The sequence below is a fragment of the Tamandua tetradactyla genome, chromosome 10 (genome assembly GCF_023851605.1).
Source record: "Tamandua tetradactyla isolate mTamTet1 chromosome 10, mTamTet1.pri, whole genome shotgun sequence".
In the NCBI taxonomy this organism is placed as follows: Eukaryota; Metazoa; Chordata; class Mammalia; order Pilosa; family Myrmecophagidae; genus Tamandua; species Tamandua tetradactyla.
The window spans coordinates 36,500,288-36,520,376 of record NC_135336.1 but is presented as its reverse complement, the minus strand read 5'-3'; the positions used below and the strand labels follow the sequence as shown (position 1 = coordinate 36,520,376).

Genomic DNA, 20,089 nt, shown 5'->3' with positions numbered 1-20,089 from the left:
TAATATACCACTATAAAATTTCTGATACATGCTATCTATATTTATCTCATGTCAAGAGACATATTTAAAGTTATATTAAAAAAAAGGAGGGAAAGAAAAATTATATATTAAGCAAATATAAATCAAAATTAATACCAAGCAAAATGTAAGGCAAAAGATTAAATATTAAGGCAAACTCACAATGGAATTATAATTTTTAATTAATATTTACTGCCTAATGGCCTTATGGTAACATATATGCATATGTACATCACGTTGGTAACAAAAGGAGACATGAATGAAACAAAATAATGATACATCTTAAGACATCTGCTGTAGTCTTTGCCAGGTAAGTTAGATAAAAAAAAAAAAAACAATCCATGACATAGTAAAGGTCAAAGTTATATAGGCAATACAGGTTGTTTGACAATTGACTAAGAATTATTCATTAAGATAAAAATTTAATGTATTGAGAAAATGAGATATAAGCTTAGATATCAAAGTAACAGCAGAGTAGTGATAGAATCTTGGAACAGGAAAGGATAGCTTGAATTATAACACTATAGATAGTACCTTACTTAGGTCAGGTTCCCTAGAAGTAGAAATTGAGAGGAGCATTATTGTCCAAGTGATTTATTAGAATGTTCTCAGGAGAATGGGAATAAGGAAATATGACATTGGAGCGAAAAAAAGCACAGCAAGAATTCAAGGAATGTGATCTCAGCTGAAGACTAGCTTCAGTCTGATCTCCTTGAAAATCCCCAGAACACAAATTGCATCACAGAGTTTGTCCTGCCTTTTGTGTACTTCTCTATTAGCCATTTGCTTATGTCTTCCCTGGATCTGGTGAAGTGGTTAGCCTCATAAGTAATGTGTCTCCCTTGGACTGGAGAAGATCATCAAAAGAAGAATGTCCAGTAGAAAGGATCTGATTACAAATAGAAACAGCATTCAAAACATGTGGAGCAATAAATTAAAATGTTACATATTTTTGAATACTTAAATTTAAAATGTGCATCAACTTTATATTTTTAAACATCAAAAGATAAGTTAAAAACGGAAATATTTGCAACATTTTTGTTATGAAACACTGTTAATTGTAGTACATACTTTTCTGGTTATCTGATTATTGGGTATTGTTAGTTGTGTAATAAAATATCCTATAATTTAATGACCTAAAACAATAGCATATATATTTTGTAATTTTTCTCACAAGTTTGCTGTTGATGAAGAGTTCAGCAGAGTTTTTGAAGAACATGTACTCCAAGAGACAAAAAGTGGGATCTTTCAATGTAAACTGACACAGAATCACTTTCACAGTAATTAATTGGTGAAAACAGCTAAGATCTCACCCAGATTTATGAGGAAGAAATATAGATTGTATCATTTTATGGGAGAAGTGTTAAGGAATTTGCAGCCCTCCCTAATCTGCCACATAGAACTTCAAAATTCAATGAAAATTATAACTCAAGACAATAATTTCAAAATGACTTTAGTAATGTAATGCCTGGATACATCCTAGAATATATTAAGCAGATAATCAAAAGTATTGGCAAAGTCCCTTGAGGGATGGAAGAAAAAATATGGAACTATTAAACCTTACCATCAGGGAATCCCCTGATACTGTGTCAAACTTCAGGGACACCCTAATCGATAGGCCATGACCTTGATCTTGAGGCTTAATCTTGTGAAGCTTATGTAGGTAGTGGAGAAGCTTAGCCTACATATAGGTAAGCTTAAGAGTTACTTCGGAGGACCTCTTTTGTTGCTCAGCTGTGGCCTCACTCTCTCTAAACCCAACTCTGCAAGTTCTAATGTCACCCTACATGACATCCAGGGGTGAAAATCTCCCTGGCAGCATAGGAAATGACACTCAGAGATGAGTGCGGTCTGGCACCATGGTAGCAACAATTCAATCCTGATCAAAAGGGGGAAAGAAGTATATTTAATAAAGTATCAGTGGAAAAGAGAGTTCAAGTAGAGTTGAGAAGCTACTCTAGAGGTTGCTGTTATGCAAGCATCAGTTAAACATTGCTATCTATCATAACTTGCCAAACCCCAACCAAAACCATTCTTAACAATCCTAAAGAATACCTAGGGAGATGTATAAGATTCCACAAGGGTTCCATGCACTAGCATAACTTTCCAGAAACCTACAACCTCCAGATGTGTCCCTGGAGCAGATAAGTCCTGAAACCTAGAGGGCCCAGCCTCTCCAGAATATCAGATAATTCCACCCCCTTACCCCATATTACCTACAGCCCCTTCAAACATGTGCAAGTTAGACTGGTCATAGCCCAAATACTCCTAAAGAGAGGGATAGAAAGATCAAAGGTGATGGTGGAGTTATACAGAGAAGATAGGATTTCACAAATGAATATGTTTGCCGAATCATTAAATTGATATCTGTCAGTTTCCAGTATCTTAGAACAGCTAGAAGTAAAAACCTAAAATTGTGGGATTGCAACCCACGACAAACTTTGAAATCTGTTCTACAACTAATTGTGGTACTGTGCTTTGAAATTTATTGCTTTTTTGCATGTACATCATTTTTCACAAAAAAGAAAAAAAAAGGTTGATCATGATGATAAAAAAATATTTGCTCCTTCTAGCCTCCTATATTATGGAGCAACTAGAATGAAAAATCTGAGAGGATTGTATGGTAGCCCAAGACAAACTCTGGGATCTGTCCTGTAACAACTTGTCAAAGAGTGCTTTGAAAACTATTGCTTTTTTCTTTCTTTGCTGTGTATATATGTTATATTATATAATAATTTTTTAAAAAAATTTAAAAATAACAAAAAAATGACAATAGTATTTCAGTAAAGAATGTTCATTAATATATGAAAAATATAAAGAGTAATAAGGGCTGCCAAGTTAAATGGCCAAAGCCTAATTTTGCTCACAAAATTTACATAAAATTAACAGCCAGGATTTTATACTTTGGACACAGAGGAATACTGGCATTGGGTTTAGCCTCCCAGGGTAAAAAACAGTAACAACATAATACATATAACAGCTGCTTTCATGCACTAGATAGCAACCAGTAACAACTGTAATACCTGAAAATGAGCAGGATCTATGACACATGTTTGAACACTCATCCAAATTTGCAAGCCATAATGCAAATAGTTGTATCCATACATGGGAGCATATACTCCCAGGAAATTAGGCTTGTGCCTTTTTTTTTTTCATTGATCTGTTGCAATCTTCATGATTGTTTTTTTTTCATTTGGCATTAAAAATGTTTGTATTAAGGATATTTATTTGTGGTACATCTGTTCCAAACAAGTTTTCTCTACATGTTATCAGCACTTATAATTGCTTCTTCTGTTTTGACAAACAGAATTTGTTGTTACTTTTGTGGGGGATAATCAACGTTTCCAAAGTTCACTTTTAGAGTTTCTTCAAATACTTACTCTGTTGAGAAAATTCTTCTCATTAAAAAAAAGTGATATAATTACTTCTTATTTGTATTGTTTAATTTAAATCCAAAATACGTGAAATTTTGCTTTACCGTACAATGTGAAGTAAAGATCTAAATTAACATTAATATTTCCCAAATAGTTAATCGTATTATTCAGACTTCTCCAGAAACAGAGATTTATCACAGGATTTGGTTCATACGGCCGTGGGAATTGGCAAGTCAAAATTCCATAGGGCAAGCCTCAAGCTGGGAGCTTCAATGAAGGTTTCTGATGAATTCCCCATGAGAAGCTGGCTGACTGAAATAGAGATAGAAATCTTCCTTCTGACCTCTGAAATCATCAGTTCTCCCTTTAAGGCTTTCAGCTGATTCGATGAGACTTCTTTCCTCCCTGAAGGCAATCTCCTTTGTTGATGGTAGATGTTCTTAGCCATAGATGCAATTAACTGAGGAATGGTTTAAATCAATGAAGTACCCTCACAGTAACAATCAGGTCAGAGCTTGCTTGACCACCCAACTGGACACCATAACCTAGCCAAGCTGACACATGAACTTATCCATCACATTAATCAACTTTTGCAACCAGAAAAAAATTAAGTCTTTTCTTCTCCATTTATTCACTGTGCCTCTTTAAAATGTTGCACATTTAATTTTTCTAATAGTATTTCTTCTTTCAAAATTAACAATTTTAGTTCGTTGATTAATTCCTATGCCAGTTGTATAATGATTTCATTATTATGATTCTATTATACATTTAAATTTCTAGCAGAGTTGGTTTCCTTCTTAGCATGTTTTCACTTTACATATATTTTCACATATTTATTTTTTCAGATGAACATTTCAAAATTTTCTTAAATTCCAGAAAATAGGATTTTTGTACACATATGCAATTTTTTAATTTGATTTGGGAAGAATTGTCCCCTTTTTTATTATTCAGTATTCTCATTTTAACCAGGTTTAGGTTTATCTTTTATTGTATCTTTCAGTTTTAGCTACTGATATTTCTGACATCTCCTAATATATTATTAGGTTTTATTAACACGTTGTCATTGTAAAAGAAATACTTCTATATCATCATGTCTGTGTTATTCTAGATGAAGTATTTATCCCATCTTTAATGATGTCCAGGAAATGGAATTCTTTACTAAGTATTTCAAGTGATTTATTTCAATAGTACATTAGTTTAGTTTTACCTTAGAGGCTACAAACAAGATGACATTTGTACCTACATTTACCATTGACTTCAATTGCCAATGCTACACATGATCTATCAGGTCATTTGTAAAATTGCTTCTATATTACCACCAGGGAAATTCTGTGAGGCATCTATTTTTATCATTTTCCACACCATATACATGTTACAAATGCAATATATTTAAGCACAAATTCAACGGCCATATTTTGAGTACCTGACATATCACAAATTCTATGTTAACATCTTATGCACATACACTCAATTACTCTTTACTACAACATCATGAAATATCTTTTATCTGCTCCATTTTTCAGTGGGAACATGTTTTAACTTCTTAAAGAAAGATAGTGAACATTTTTTAAATTCTGAAAAAACTCTTCTTACAATTTCTACATTGTATACATGAGCATATAGAAAACTATTTTTTTTTAGATTTTTCAAGTGGTGGGACTTTTCCTTTTTTGCAATGGATTTCCCACATTGCCTTTTGGGTGGCATTTGTGTACTGAGCAATATATTATTTATTCCACCTTTTGCATAAAATAATGGAGTTTTCTCTCAAAAGTATAGTCAGCTAGAGGAGAAACTATAGTACATGGAAATCTTTCTATGACTGCAAGGGGAGTACAATCAAATTAAATGTGACCCTTGAAAAACTAGGATATTCTAAATGTCCATATAAAAAGCAAAGAACAGATAAAGTGCACAGGTACACAGCAAGTTAGGTCCTGGGGGGGGGATAATAATTCAGAAGCCTCTATTCCTGCTAAAACCACACTTGAAGAGATGTTTTCAATCTTTTTTTTTTTTGTCATATTGGTAATTTTGTTCTTTGCTTAAAAATGATGTCATTTAATGACTATCTAATCACTCAGGTCCAAACTGCAGCTTTCTTTGAAAAAAGTGGCATTGCCTCAGTGTGCTATTTCAGACAGCACCAGTCAGACTTTGATAATCTCCTGCTCTAGAACACTTTCATGCAGCTACCAATTGTTCATTCATGGTGGGTTTCCTGTTTCTTTTCCAAATGGTGGCAGGAATCTTTAAATATTTTTAACATCATTCTACTACAGAGATGCAATTGTGTAGATATAGGGTGAGTATGTGCATGCTTTGTGTGTATAAGAATAAGATAGTGATTGAGTTCAGTGACACATGTAATTAAAATTAAGAATTATAAGCTTTGGAACATAAAGTTAGTTTTTCCTCCTAGGGCAAGTATGATCATTTTGATAAGATAGCCAAACAAACATATCTTTCGGCAGTGTTTTTAATCATGCTTCAGGTATGCTTGTCAAAACGACACTATACTCGTAGCAATTAAGTATGTGAATAAAGAAAAGATAGTTATTTGTTCACTCTTTTATTTAATATTCAACCATCATTTTTTTTACCGTCTATGAAATACAAAGCATGATGCTGTATGTTAGACCTAGAAATGTGAGCGTGACAGGAAGTTAAGCCCTAAATAAATAATTGTCAAATAAGTTCTGCATCTGTGATAAGAAGAAGAAAGGCAGGAGATTATAGTTTCCATAACAAGAGGAGCTTTCCCAGGAGCAATCTTCTATCTTAGGTACTCTAAAAGTCTGTGTGCGTGTGTGTGTGCGTGTGTATACATTTGGGCTCAAATCCATAGCACATTTCTTCTAACATCCAGGTTTGGCATCTGTTATATTGGGAGACAAAGCAGAAAAAATCTGGCCTGTCTCTTTATTTTCATTCTTGCACAAACTATTTGGAATTTTAAGCACTGAAATTTCTTGTGCTATTTACCTTTGGATGATTAAGAAGCAACTCACCATTTGGAATCTTGATCAGAAATTCCTAATTTAGTATATCACTTGGCAGTTGGTAATTGGTCTCTACAACTTAGGATGTGATTATTGCAAATAAAGAGAAAATGTGAAACAAAACAAATCTCTGTCCTGTTTCTGAAGAACAACTGGAAGCTGTGCTGACACATGCTACTCTTCCATTGAGTAAGTGTAGAATGACGTGTTTTGGCCAATATCTTACAGAGTACTGAGTCCAGAGCCATGGACTTGAGACACAGGTTGCTGGTGATAATATCATAGCTTTTCTTTGGGATGTTTACTTCTCGAATACCTGGGACTATGTACTATATCCTCAAGTTGTTGGTATGCAACACTCCTTTGCCTCAGACTTGGAATACACCCAGACAGGGGTCATTTAGACTAATGAGCAAATAATTTGGAAAGTTAAATATAATTTGGATATAATACTTTTACAAATTCTAAGTCTATTTGAGTTGCTTAAAAATGCTGAAGTTGATGTAGAATACTTTATTAGGAGGGATCTGAAAGATTATGTAGTTAAATACTGTACGGTTTTCTCTTCAGAAGGAAAAAGACCTTGAAAATTAGGCATATTAGTGACTTGTTTGAAGTCAAAACTATGATTTTTACATGGCCAAGGTGATTTTTATAAAATTTTTCAGACTAAATATGCCCAGTCCTTTTAAACATTCCTCATTGGAATTTTCAATCCCCTTATTATTTTCAAAGCATTCTTTAACAAGGATAAAATGTGAAAATATAAATTAAAACAGGTAAGGAGAAGTAAATAATCTGTTGTAAAGATGCAATTTTTCTTGTTTTTTATTTCGTCTCCCTGTTTCATAGGGCTGCAGCTACCCACATTTCCTCTTGGAGGGGTGAAGTCTTCCAGCTTTCGGGAGCTATGGTAACACCTGTTAATTAACTGAGGGTTGCCTCGCTTAGTTTCACTGTGGAGACTTTGCGAGGAGAGTCATATCTGGCAGTGGCCCTGAGGCTAACACTTGCAGAGTGGTTGGAGACAGTAGATAAAATGTTCTTGTTAGCATTACAGCAGCTGTGCATCATTCCGTCCAGTCCAAAACTGAGAATCTACAACTCCTCCTTCTGAAAACCACATATGCACATGATTACTGAAGTGACAGATACAATTACATCCCCAACAGCAGATGTCTGGTGGGAAGGGACTGGAAAGTGAGAACATAGCTGTATTCAATATCACTGGATTGGACATTGTAGCTTAAAAGGAAACAGCTAATCTTTATCTAATTTTCTATTTCAACCCTTTTGTTCCTATGGCACCAGAGAAGAAGATTCAATTTCTCCCACATCATTTCTTTCAGAGTTGTATGCTTTCTTTTAAATGCGCCAATCTTCTTAGAAATCTCTGGACTCAAAGTGGATACACCTGCTTTAAACTCTAAAGTTTCTATATATCCTACCAGTAACTGACCCTTTGAAGGTGCCTGTAAATGTGCTTTGGCTATGCCCCATTTTAATACAGCTTAATTTGTTTCCTGTCCAACTCCATTGTTCTCCTTCTATTCTCCAGTATATGGATCAACACAAAGCTAAACATTTCTCTGTAATAGATATGTTCAGAAACTCCCATAAAAATTAGCGTGCCTTCAGAAAACTCTGCAAGACATTTTAAACTGATCTGACTTATTTTACGGTTAACTTCTTTTACATGTAATCACTTCTAATTTTTTATGCTGTAATAATCACCTTAGAAGATTATTTTGATGCTAGGAGGAGTATCTGGTATGTTTCATGGCACATAAGCTTTTCTATGAGTGATAACGGTAGCCTGGTAAATGGAAAGATTCACAGTTTACCTTCAGATAGACCTGGTTCATAGTATATTTCTGTGACTTGCTAGCTATGTGATCTTGATTGTGTTGCTGACTCTCTCTGACATCAGTTTCCTCATCTGCAAAGCAGAGAAATCAGACCTGATTTTAAATGATGCTTTAAAGATTGAAGGTAATATATATAAAACACCCAGCAGAAAACCATCATCACCATCATCATCATAATAGTTATTCACTTCATAAGAACGAAATCTTTGAATTGGTGCTTAAAATTGTGTTTGCTTAGTTTTCCACATGCAAAATGAGATGCCTCAGAGCCTAAACTGGAGTTCAAAACAACTCCAATCAATGCCAATAAAACATGGCACAGGTATTATGGGCAAGGACCTCTAGAGCTCTGAAGTGAGACAGTGTGAGTGTGTATTTCAATCCTAGCCCCACTGGTATGAGCTTGGGCCAGAAGTGTCATGCTCTAAACCTCAGGCTCTTAGTTTACCAAGGCTGCTGTGACAAATGGCACAAAGTGCATTAGCTTAAACAACAAGAATTAATATTGACCCATTGTTTTAAAGGTCAAAAATCCCAAATAAAGGCATTGGCAAGATTATGCATTCTCTCAGAATCCACAGCATTCTGATGCTGAACTTTAGTAGCCTGCATCCTGAATACAGCTATGTTTGGGTTCCTTGACTTACATGTCCGCCTCCATCACATGGCAATGTCCTTGGTCTCATCGTGTGGCTTTCTTTCATTTCTGGCGTCTGTTTAAAATACCTCTTGTCATATTACTAAGACTCACCTTAATTCAGTTGGCCACATCTAGATAGGATCTTCAAAGATCCTATTCACAAATAAGTTCACACTCTTAGCCACCTTAATATATTAAAAGATGTTATATACAAATGGGTTCACACCTATGGAAACATGGCTTAAGATTTGAACATGCATTTTGTGGGTAAATGGTTCAATCCACAATAATCACTTTTTCTAAAAAATGAGTTATCATTTATTAATTCAAAAAATGTTTATGAAAGTCCTACTATGCAGGAAGCACTATGCCATGGTCTTTGATACATGGCAGAGACCATCCCTGATTTAACACATCAGGAGAACTTTACATGGGGAGAAATGGACAATAAGCAATTAAATGCATGAGTAATTTGTTTTTCAATCAGAACTACCATGAGTGCTATGATGGAAAAGTACAGAATGCCATAACAGCATTTAACAGGACCCAATCTAGCCTAGGAGAGGGTTGTGGAATATAACAGTACCTTCTGCAACATTGGCGTGAGAATGAACTGTTACAATGCAGGAGGATTATAGGATTAAATGTTACAAAGAATTTAGCAGAGTGACCACACAAAGGGAAAAGGCTTAGTGATTGTTAGCTATTAAAACTATTCTTATTGAGGTACTAATGGATATTTACACAGGGATAGAAACTCTAAAGAATATAAAAATTATAAGTTAGGTTGCAGGCTCTGTCCCTTAAGTAGTATATACTTCCACTGGAGATAAAATAGTTCATATAAATATGAGATTAAATGCCAAAGCAATAAACCACAAGTGATTCATATAAGGAAAATTACCAATTTAGAGTGCAGTGATTATAAACAGCACCAGAAGAGGTGAAACTTAAGTTAGATACCGAAGGAAAAGTGTATTTTGTGTTAGTAGGGAGTAAACAGGAAGTTTAATATTAATGTGAACTTTCTTTACTTGCTTTATAAGTGAGCACTATTTAAATATATACATGTGATTACAGATTGGTGCAGCAGTTAAGCAACGTCATTAAGGACTCCTGTTCTTTCCATTCAAACTCCTATCACCTTAAGTGTATTTGGGATATTTTCTCTCATCTTCAGGATGGCAACAGCATCTTCAAATACATCTTCATGTAAGGACTTCAAAACCAAAAACCTGGAGAAGAAGGAAAATCTTTTCCATAAGCACTTTAACGGATTTCCTTTCACATCTCTTTGGACATAAAGGATGTCATACCTACCGCTAAGCCAGCATTTGATGAGAGAGAATAGGAGTATCATGAATAACTTAGATGGATCACGTTTCATTCTCTTGGCAGAGTCCATTTGATGTTTCAAAGAAAAGTAGTTCTTAAATCAAAGGACCAGAAGAAAATGACTTTCATGGGGCAATTATAGCCAAACTTCCTCTTCCTCATCCTTAGCATATAAATCTTTATTTCATATCAGCTTTCTAAGATCCCCAAAAAGAATGTATTCACAGTGTAAAACACCCTTACTCCCCACAGGTTTACCAAGGTTTCTCCTTAAAAAAAAAAAAAAAAAAAAGATAGAGTTTCTGCTTCTCACTCTAAGATCCCCAAGGCATGATCAGGTAGAATTTCTTCTCAAAGAGCCTTCAAGTACATGATGGTAAATAAGAGTGGACTGAGAAATGGAACATGGGTGGAGACAAGAAAAACTTGTGCTATGGCATGTGATAAAATCATGGACAAGTGTGATCAAAAGCTGGAAACTTAGAGCCAGAACCTTTGCTTAGAGAAATAGTGATTAAGTATGCAAACTCCTTCCAATTACAGCAAAATTACCACTCAGTGCAATATTTGTTTGCATATATCATGGGGTCTGAGTTTTATCTTTTTCGCAAGTTGCATTGAACTGTAGAATGCCATTGCTCTATGTTTTGTACTTATGGTGTGCTGCTTCCACAGCAAGACCATCTGTTCACAACATTAAACCTTTAGAAGGTATATTGTACAACAAGAAATGCTATTCCTCTGGCCCTCTAATTTGAGGTTGTTTTAGTACAATATAGCATATGTGCATAAAGGACCCGATCAATAGAGTCCAGTAGGGTTGCATGGAAGGGAGTCGCAGTTCACATGCTATATGCAAATGTAACAGTGATGGAAGAAGCAAAAGTAGAAATGGGAAATCTAGATAGTCTAGAAAAGAGATATCTGAAAATTATTAAGAAGAAAAATTCAAGAAACTAAACAGAAGAAAGGAAAATATTAGGCATTTGTAGTAACTAAATGAATTCAGCCCTTGTTGAGTAGTTTCATTTTTCTTCTCCTTGCACTTTTCTGAAGCTGCCCACCAATTAATTACTTCTAATTAGTTGGAAGTAATTAGCTACTTCTAATTTTTATACTTCTAATTTCCAGAAGAATTAGTTGCTTCCAGTTTTTATATTTTATGTTTTTTTTTAATAAGTTCCCATATACTTGAGCATCTAAAATATTTACCGGTCCTTTGTGTCTGAATGTTACTTCAGGACTAAAGGAAAGGAATAGGGCTGATAATCTTGGCATATCTGCAGTGTGAGGGAATTGAGTCTCAATATCCAAGGGAAATCAGATAAATCTTTGTTTTTCAAACATTTATTCTTCATAAAATATTTGTCACCAGCCACTCTGTACTCTCAAGTGGTCCTCTCCCTTTCATCAAATATATCCAATATCCCACTTGCTTAGGACCCTGATCTCTACAGTACAAAATGTTCAGTTTGGAATGGAATGATGAGGACACCAAAAATGTAGGATATAGATATTTTTGAAGATTAGAAGCAGAAAGTAAATTAGGTCATTGGAAATCAAGAGGCATCACATTTTTCTCAGTGCCTTGTGGAGATTTGAAGTTTAGATTCAAAGAGTGACTCATTACAGAAGACCTGGGCACCTTGCATAGTGGAGATAGGGAAAAGCAGGGTCCAGAAGCTTGGAGCTCTGTCCCCTGCCCCAAAATGCACAGTCCTCATGGTCAGAAGTTGACATTGCTGACCTCAAGGTTGCAAATCATGGGGGTAATGCAACCCAATCTTCCCAAGGCTTGGCAATGGATATATGTAAATGAGATGACCAAGTTTGCAGGGCCAGGAGTAACTTTCCTTGCTTCTGAAAAGGTAGATGATCATGAACAAAATCAAGCAGATAACTTTTAAACAGAGCACAGGAATCATTTTGAGGCATTCAGGTAGGAAGAAATCAAGGAAAAAATAAAACAAAAAGTCAACTGTTGTAGGCGCTCTTCTATCTACACTTACACTGAGTGCCTGGTGTTTCTTTGAATTCATCAGACACTTCGAATTCATTGATGTTTTTGTAACTTATGGTGACATTTAAGGATGCATTTTAGACTGAGAGTAGATTATGGGAAGTAGAATAATTCTTTATGATCTTGAGCTGCACAGAGTGGGTTTGCTTTTTGAAGAATACTATCTAGCACCTAGCACATCAGCATTTCACATTTATACATTAAAAAGCTGTTATGATACTCTTGGTCTAAATTCAGTTCCATTATCCATGAATACACAAGGATGGATGGAATCAGCTTCAAATCAGTGAACTGAGTTGCAGGAATGTGAACTAAGTATAAGCTGTCATCCTACAGAGTTGACATAAGAAAATGAGGTTCTTAAGAAACATCCTGTGATTGCAATGGGTCTTCTGGTAAATAAACAAGCTAATGCTGCTTAAGTATGCCTCTATAATACACCCGACATTAAAGAGAAACAGTAATCTTGAGAGTAAAAACAGCTACTATCAGAAAAGTTAAAGCACCCTGGAAAGTCAGTGTTCTGAGTTCTGCACCTGACTCAAAGCATGTATAACAGTAGTATCTAAGAATAATAGCTGACAAGTAATGGGCAATTACTCCATGCTAAGAAGCTTACATTGATTATATTATTAGTATCCTCACTTTGTCCATGAATTAACATATATAGTGCCTGAGAGTACAGATTTCCTCAGCAATAGAGCTGGAATTTGAAAACACTTATATCTAATTCTTCGGCCTGCATTCTTGACCACTATGCTAGGTAAAATATCTGGAGTGGTTCTGGATTTTTATGAATGGTGATGATAAATGGAAATCTATGGTGTTTTTGGTTTTTCTGTATGTCTCAGCTCCACCTGTCTGTACAAGATTTCTGGAAAATGGGCAAAGACATTAAGTGACTGACCATTTAGTAATGCTCAACAAAAGCAGACTTTTAGGTCCTCTTTATGTCCACAGCTTGGCTATATTTTGGAAATTTAGAATATGATTGAATTGATGCTCCAACCCACCTTGATTCAATTTGGGATATACCTAATCTCACATTTCATGGCAGTATAAACCAAAATATAGTCTCTTTATCTGGAAGATGAAAACTGCTTGCTCACATTTCTGAATTTCAAAATTAAAATGTTTACTTTACCCTTTATAACCAAAACAAATGAAACATATTCAATTTAGGTGACTTAAGAATAATAATTAAAGCATTAGGTATAATCACTAAAGTTATTTCAGATAAAGGCCCTAGGTCCTCCTGAGGGCCAAGGAATATGTCATGAAAATACATTGTGCCTCAGCCCCTCTTCCCCAAGTTTGGTTAGAAAGAAACAGAATCAACTGGTCTTTTAGTTACTATTCTCTCCTTAGCAACCTGAGGTATTTTTCAAATGATCTATTGTTATGTTTGAAATAGTTATGATTTCTGCTAATTAAAAATTCATTGTACCTATGTAGACAAAAATACTAAGCAAGTGTCTTCAGAACTCAGGGTCACATTACTAGATGAGGCCCAATTGAGTCTACCTTATTTTCCCAATGGTCATGGCATTCATAAATACAAATATTCAGTGAAAATAACATTGTCATTTCATTCTAGTCAGTGACTAAGAGCCTGCTGCTTTCAGGAAATTCCAAGTAAAATCAGCATTGCCAGATGGTACAAGATATGGTATGCTAAGACACAGAGAGAGAGGTAAGGTGGGGCATAAAGGGCCCTTGTGATAAAGTTTTTGAATCTTAACATTCAAAATAAATTAGCAGAGTGTCTATTCTGCCTTAGGCACCATTTGAAGCACTGAATACACAGCAGTTATCAGGACAAAAATTATTTCTGCCATCATGGACCTTAGTGATCCACAGTGAAGAAACATATAGATTCCCAATAGAGAGTCATTGAGGATTTTAATCAGTAAATTATAAGTTTTACTCTGACTTACTAAGAATCAGTTCCCCCAAGTTTAGCTTGGCTTTTTGTTCCCCCTTTGTATTGAAAAATGAGGATACATGGTAAGCTTCTAAAAAAATTCTGGGATGTCAGATAGCTAAATCTAAAACCAAAATTCCCCCTTCCTCTCACATGGAACTAGTAGTGGTTAGGTAGCAGTGATCTCCTGGGAAGGGTTTCCATGCCATACCCCAATTTCTTTCCAGGATAAGTAGGTTCAGAATCCAAAGGTCTGTTTACAATGCAATATGACAGAATTTACAGATCCTCATGAATATCTTCTTCTGCAACATTTATGACTTTGAGATATTTTAAACATTTCTAATAATATTGACTTTTTAGAACTCTCTGGAACTGCTTTTAAAACCAGTTAATATTACAAAACAAAAGCAGGATATTTATATTTAGATCATATATTAGTTCAGTGATCCTCAAAATGTGGTCCCTTGGTCACATCCACTCAGCACCCACATCACCTGAGAACTTATTAGAAATGCAAAAAATCAGGCCCCACTTCAAACCTATTGGTTCAGAAATTATGAAGGTGAGGCCCAGCGATCTGAGTTTTAACAAGCCTGGTTATATTGATGCTGATGGTCTGGGAATCACACTTTGCAAATCATTGCATTATTTTAACCAAATCAGTATTATCCAGTTTGACCATTCATCTTATCTTATTCATCGTATCTACTAAACTTGTCCCTAAATGACTAAGCTTCTTTCATGAAGGTTATCCAAGGAACTATTCTGCAGGATGTAAGGAAATTATTATTATGATTACTTATTACTTTTTTTGCATGAGCAGGCACTGGGAATCGAACTCGGGTCTCTGGCATGGCAGGTGAGAATTCTGCCACTGAGCCACCATTGCACCACCCAGGAAATTATTTTTCAAAAGTAAAAAATAAATAAAAAGGAATAGCATAAGGGGATTATATAAAAGGTGACAATACCTATTTGAATAAATATGTATTTAATCAATCTTACTGCTTGGTTATGGAAAAATCTGTGTGTGGTCATGATTTAATAGAAGTGATTTTATATTCAAGATAATGTAAAATTAGGATATATATGGTTTTACTAAGTGCATTTATTAGTGGAGATATTTCATAACCAAAGAGGGTCAGGTTTAGAATAAGTGGTTAGAATTCTAAATAACTAAAATCCTCCTATTGATTTATAGTCAGACTGAGAAAACAACAACAACAATAAAAAAACAACCCTTTTCTGTAAATCAGGAAAGAACAAGCCTGGAGGCAGAAAAGACAGCTATCTTGGCTGCTGTGTCAGCAATTTCTAATACTCAGCTTAATGGACAAATGGAATTTTTCCTGACATCTGTATTTATGTGCCACAGGCAAGAACAAAGGAAAAACAATCTACAACCAGTGTGAATTACTAGTCATTCATTACCAAATGAATACTGCCACTTTCAAAGAAATGTAAAGTATTTTTTCTTTAACAGAACAAAAGTCTAGTCACACTTAATAAACTTCCTTGAAAAGAAGAAGTGACATATTCTTATCCCATGTCCTTCAGACTTTCTTTTTTTCTTTTTAAATGCTCTATCCTGTGGTGTCTAGGTGCCAGGAAAGTAATTTGCTGTGTACTCTCACTGACCATCTGTTAAAGTTTAGTAGATGGAAAAGATACGATGTTCTCTCTGTGACAGGAATGGGCAGAAAGTACAGAGGCAGAGACTTAATTGTTAAAAGAGAATCAAACCCCTGTCCTTATGACAACAAAGTTCTTCCTCATTAGGAAATCAGTAGGGTAGTCTTCTGTTACATCATGCATGCCTTCATACTGGACAAATCCAGAATACACTTTCTACTTTCCCTCATGCTACATCTATAAATTAAAAAAACGAAAAGCTGACAGAGAAGCTAGAATGATAACTACAAAGAAGTTTGGGAAAAGTTTCTGCTGTCCGGCAGGACTGAGATGGATTTCTTGGCATGGTAGGCCACTATATTGTTCCTTCCTATTTTAGAAAAATGCAGAAAACCACAGATTAAATCTGTGATCAACGAAAGCATATTTCCTACAACGAGAAAACCCAGCCAGTTTACGACTTTTAAGGAAGAAGAGAGACTCTTTCACTGCTTCTTCAGCCAGCAAGCCTCTCCGGTGGAGTTTATCCAGACCCTTTATCAGAGTCGTCAGCTTCACAGACTGCCCTACAGATTTTGGACTCTTCCATACCCACAGTTGCATGAGACACCTTTATAAATCTCATATTTACAGATATCTCCTGTTGGTTCTCTTTCTCTAGAGAACCCTGACCAACACAGCTTAGTACCGGGAGTGGTTCTTCAGAACCATAATCTTAAACATGGGTTTTGACGATTGGTTTTCTACTCTGACTAGACTCAGAGGCACTAATGATTCTGTTTCCAGTATTCAAGATGACACTGTCAGCTTGCCTTGAGGAATCAGCTTCCCAGCCTCCAGTCTCCCCAGAGGAGTATGCCATTGAATCTGCACTTAACAAGATTAACCCTTTTGTGCCTGCTAACCCTGTAACCACCTCCCCTGTGGAAACAGTCCTTACTCCTCTGTCTGGAACAACTAATCCTGTTTCACTACATGAAAACTGCAATGGAATGCCTTGAGGTAATTGGCTTGGAAGACAATTTCATTTGCTGTTGTGATAGTAAGGTGCTGGTGTCAACTTGGCCAAGTGATCATGCCCACCCCCACCACCCCTCTTTTCTTCAAGACCAATAACTAGAATAAAGTCCCAACAGACCCCAAAAGGTGAGGTACAAAGTGTGACCCATGAAGACATATGCTGCATTCCAAAAGAACTGCATGAGTTTTCCACTCTTCATAGGCAGAAATCAGAGGAATATGTGTGGAAATGGAAATTAAGGGGGCAGAATAATGATGAAAGGAATATAAAGTGGAATCAAGCTAAATTTATGGAGGGGTCACTGAGTAGAGATTCTGAATTCAGTGTAATAGTTCAAAAGGTTAGAAAGGGTATTAACAATTTTTTGGATGGTTGGTTGGATCAAAAGTTGGCTGACATTACCTGAGGTTAAAATGCCAGAACTGCCCTGGTACAATGCAGATGAGGGAATCCAACGGCTTAGAGAATTTGGAATGTTAGATTGGATTTATCATAGAAAGCCTGCTTATACACCCAGGAATGCCCAGAGGATTCACCTTTTACCAGAAGTGTGAGAAATAAATTTGTGAGACTAGCTCCATCATCCCTGAAGAGCTCTGTAGTTGCACTTCTCTGTAGTTCAGATATTATACTGGAAACTGCTGTCACTGAGCAGGAATCCTTAAAAATAATGTGGATGATTGGATCCCAAGTTGGCAGAAGCCATGTCCTGACAGTTAAACACCACAGACAAGGTGGTCATGGCCACTGTATTGGACAGCATATTTAAAGCTGGAGTTAAAATAATCTGACATGCAGAGACTTGTGGCACTGGCTAGTAAATCATGGGGTACCTAGAAGTAAAGCAGATGGGCAGTCTACTAAATTCTTGTTTGAGCTGTATAAGTGAAAGAGTTCTAGGTCAAGTGAACAGAAGTGTAACTTGAATTACAAAAACAGAGGGTCATGACCCCCTTAATCAATTCCAAGACTTGAGACAGTTTACAGACCCAGAACCCCTCTAATGAAGGGAGGGCCAGGTACCCTTGGGGAAGGAGTCTTTTACACTGCCCAAAATTTATACAATTAACTTTCCTCCAAGTCTTCCCCAAGGAGACCTACAGCCTTTTACCAGGGTCATTGTGCATTGGGGAAAAGGAAATAATCAGATATTTTGAGGATTATTAGACACTGACTCAGAAGTGACACTAATTCCAGGAAACCCAAAATGTCACTCTGGTCCACCAGTCAAAGTGGGGACTTATGGAGGTCAGATGATTAATGAAGTTTTAGCTCAGGTCCATCTCACAGTTTGTCCAGTGGAGCCATAGACACATTCTTTGGTCATTTTCTCAGTTCCAGAAACATAATTGGAATCGACATACTCAGCATTGGCAGAGTCCCACATTGGCTCTTTGACTCGTGGAGTGAGGGCTATTATGTTAGGAAAGGCCAAGTGCAAGCCACTAGAACTGCCACTACCTAGCAAGATAATGAGTCAGAATAAATACCATATTCGTGGAATGATTTCAGAGATTAGTGCCACTCTTAAGGACTTGAAGGATGCAGGGGTGGTGATTCCCACCACATCCCTACTCAACTTAACAATTTGACCTGTGCAAAAAACAGATGGATCTTGGAGAATGGTGATAGAGTATTGTGAACTTAACCAGGTGACTCCAATTGCAGCTGCTGTTCCAGATGTGGTATAATTCCTTGAGTAAATCAACATATCGCCTGGTATCTAGCATGCAGCTATTGATCTGGCAAATGCTTTTTCCTCAATAGTTGTCAGTAAGGACCACCAGAAATAGTTTGCATCCAGCTGGCAAGGCCAGTAGTATACCTTCACTGCTCTGCCTCAGGGGTATATCAACTCTCCAGCTTTATATCACAATCTTGTCCATAGAGACCTTGATCATTTCTCTCTCCTACAAGACATCATACTGGTTCATTATATTGATGATATCATGCTGGTTGGACCTAGTGAGCAAGAAGTAGCAACTTCTCTAGACGTATTGTTAAGGCATTTGCATGTCAGGGGATGGAAGATAAATCGAACAAAAATACAGGGGCTTTTTACCTCAGTGAGGTTTCTAGGTGTCCAGTGGTTTGGGACATGTCAAGGTATCTCTTCTAATGTGAAGAAAAGTTGTTGCATCTGGCCCTTCCTATGATCAAAAAAGAGGCACAATGCAGAGTTGGTGTCTTTGGATTTTAGAGACAGCATATTTTTCATTTGGGTGTGCTTCTCTGATCCATTTACGTAGTGACCAGAAAAGCTACTAATTTTGAGTGGGGATCAGAACAAGAGGAGGCTCTTTGACACATCAAAGAGTTGCTGTGCAAGCTCCTCTGCCACTTGGGCTATAAGATCCAGCAGATTCAATGGTACTGGAAGTGCCAGTGGCAAATAGGGATGCTGTCTGGAACCTTTGGTAGGCCCATATAGGAGAACCACAATGCAAGCTCTTAGGATTTTGGAGCAAATCCTTACCATCCACTGCAGATAACTACTCTCCTTTTGAGAAACAGCTTTTAGTCTGCTACTGGGCCTTAGTAGAGACTGAATACTTAACCATGGGCCACCAAGTTACCATGATATCTGAGTTATCTATCATGAACTCTGTTATGTTTGACCCACCAAGCCATAAAGTTGGGCATGTGCAACAGAACTCCATCATAAAATGGAAGTGGTATATATGAGATAGGACTCAAGCAGGTCCTAAAGACTCAAGTAAGTTACATGAGGAAGTGACCCAAATACCCATGGCCCCCATTACTGCCATATTACCTTCTCTTTTCCAGATCAGAGCTATGGTTTCTTGGGGAGTACCTACAGTCACTTGACTGAGGAAGAGAAAACTCAAGCCTGGTTTACAAATGTTTCTGCATGATATTTAGGGATCACCAGAAGTGGATAATTGGAGCACTACAACCCTATTCTGGGATGTCTTTAAAGGACAGTGGTGAGGGAAAATCCTCCTAGTGGGTGGAACTTCAAGCAGTGGACCAGGTTTTTCACTTTGCTTGAAAGGGGAATTGTCCAAACGTGCGTTTGTATACTGACTCATGGGCTGTTGATAATGGTTTGGCTAGATGGTCAGGGACTTGGAAGGAGGATGATTGGAAAATTGGTGATAGAGAGGTCTGTGGAAGAGTTATGTGGATAGAACTTTCTGAATGGGCAAGGAACATGAAGATAAGTGTGTCCCATATGAATTCTCAGCAGAGGATGGCTGCAGTGGAAGAGGATTTTAATAATCAAGTAGA

General features: G+C 36.5%; 1 long non-coding RNA gene across 5 annotated transcripts in view; it reads right to left on the bottom strand.

Moving 5' to 3' along the window:
- Positions 1 to 20,089, bottom strand: part of LOC143647870 (uncharacterized) — a 108,916-nt gene that overhangs the window by 36,636 nt on the left and 52,191 nt on the right. For 3 of the 5 annotated variants that reach the window (XR_013158224.1, XR_013158225.1, XR_013158227.1), the window contains one exon: positions 8,239 to 8,333. This is a non-coding gene — a long non-coding RNA (uncharacterized LOC143647870). Of the gene's footprint in view, positions 1 to 7,225; positions 7,588 to 8,238; positions 8,334 to 20,089 lie in introns of those variants that run through there. The other 2 variants (XR_013158228.1, XR_013158226.1) reach the window with 2 other exon arrangements.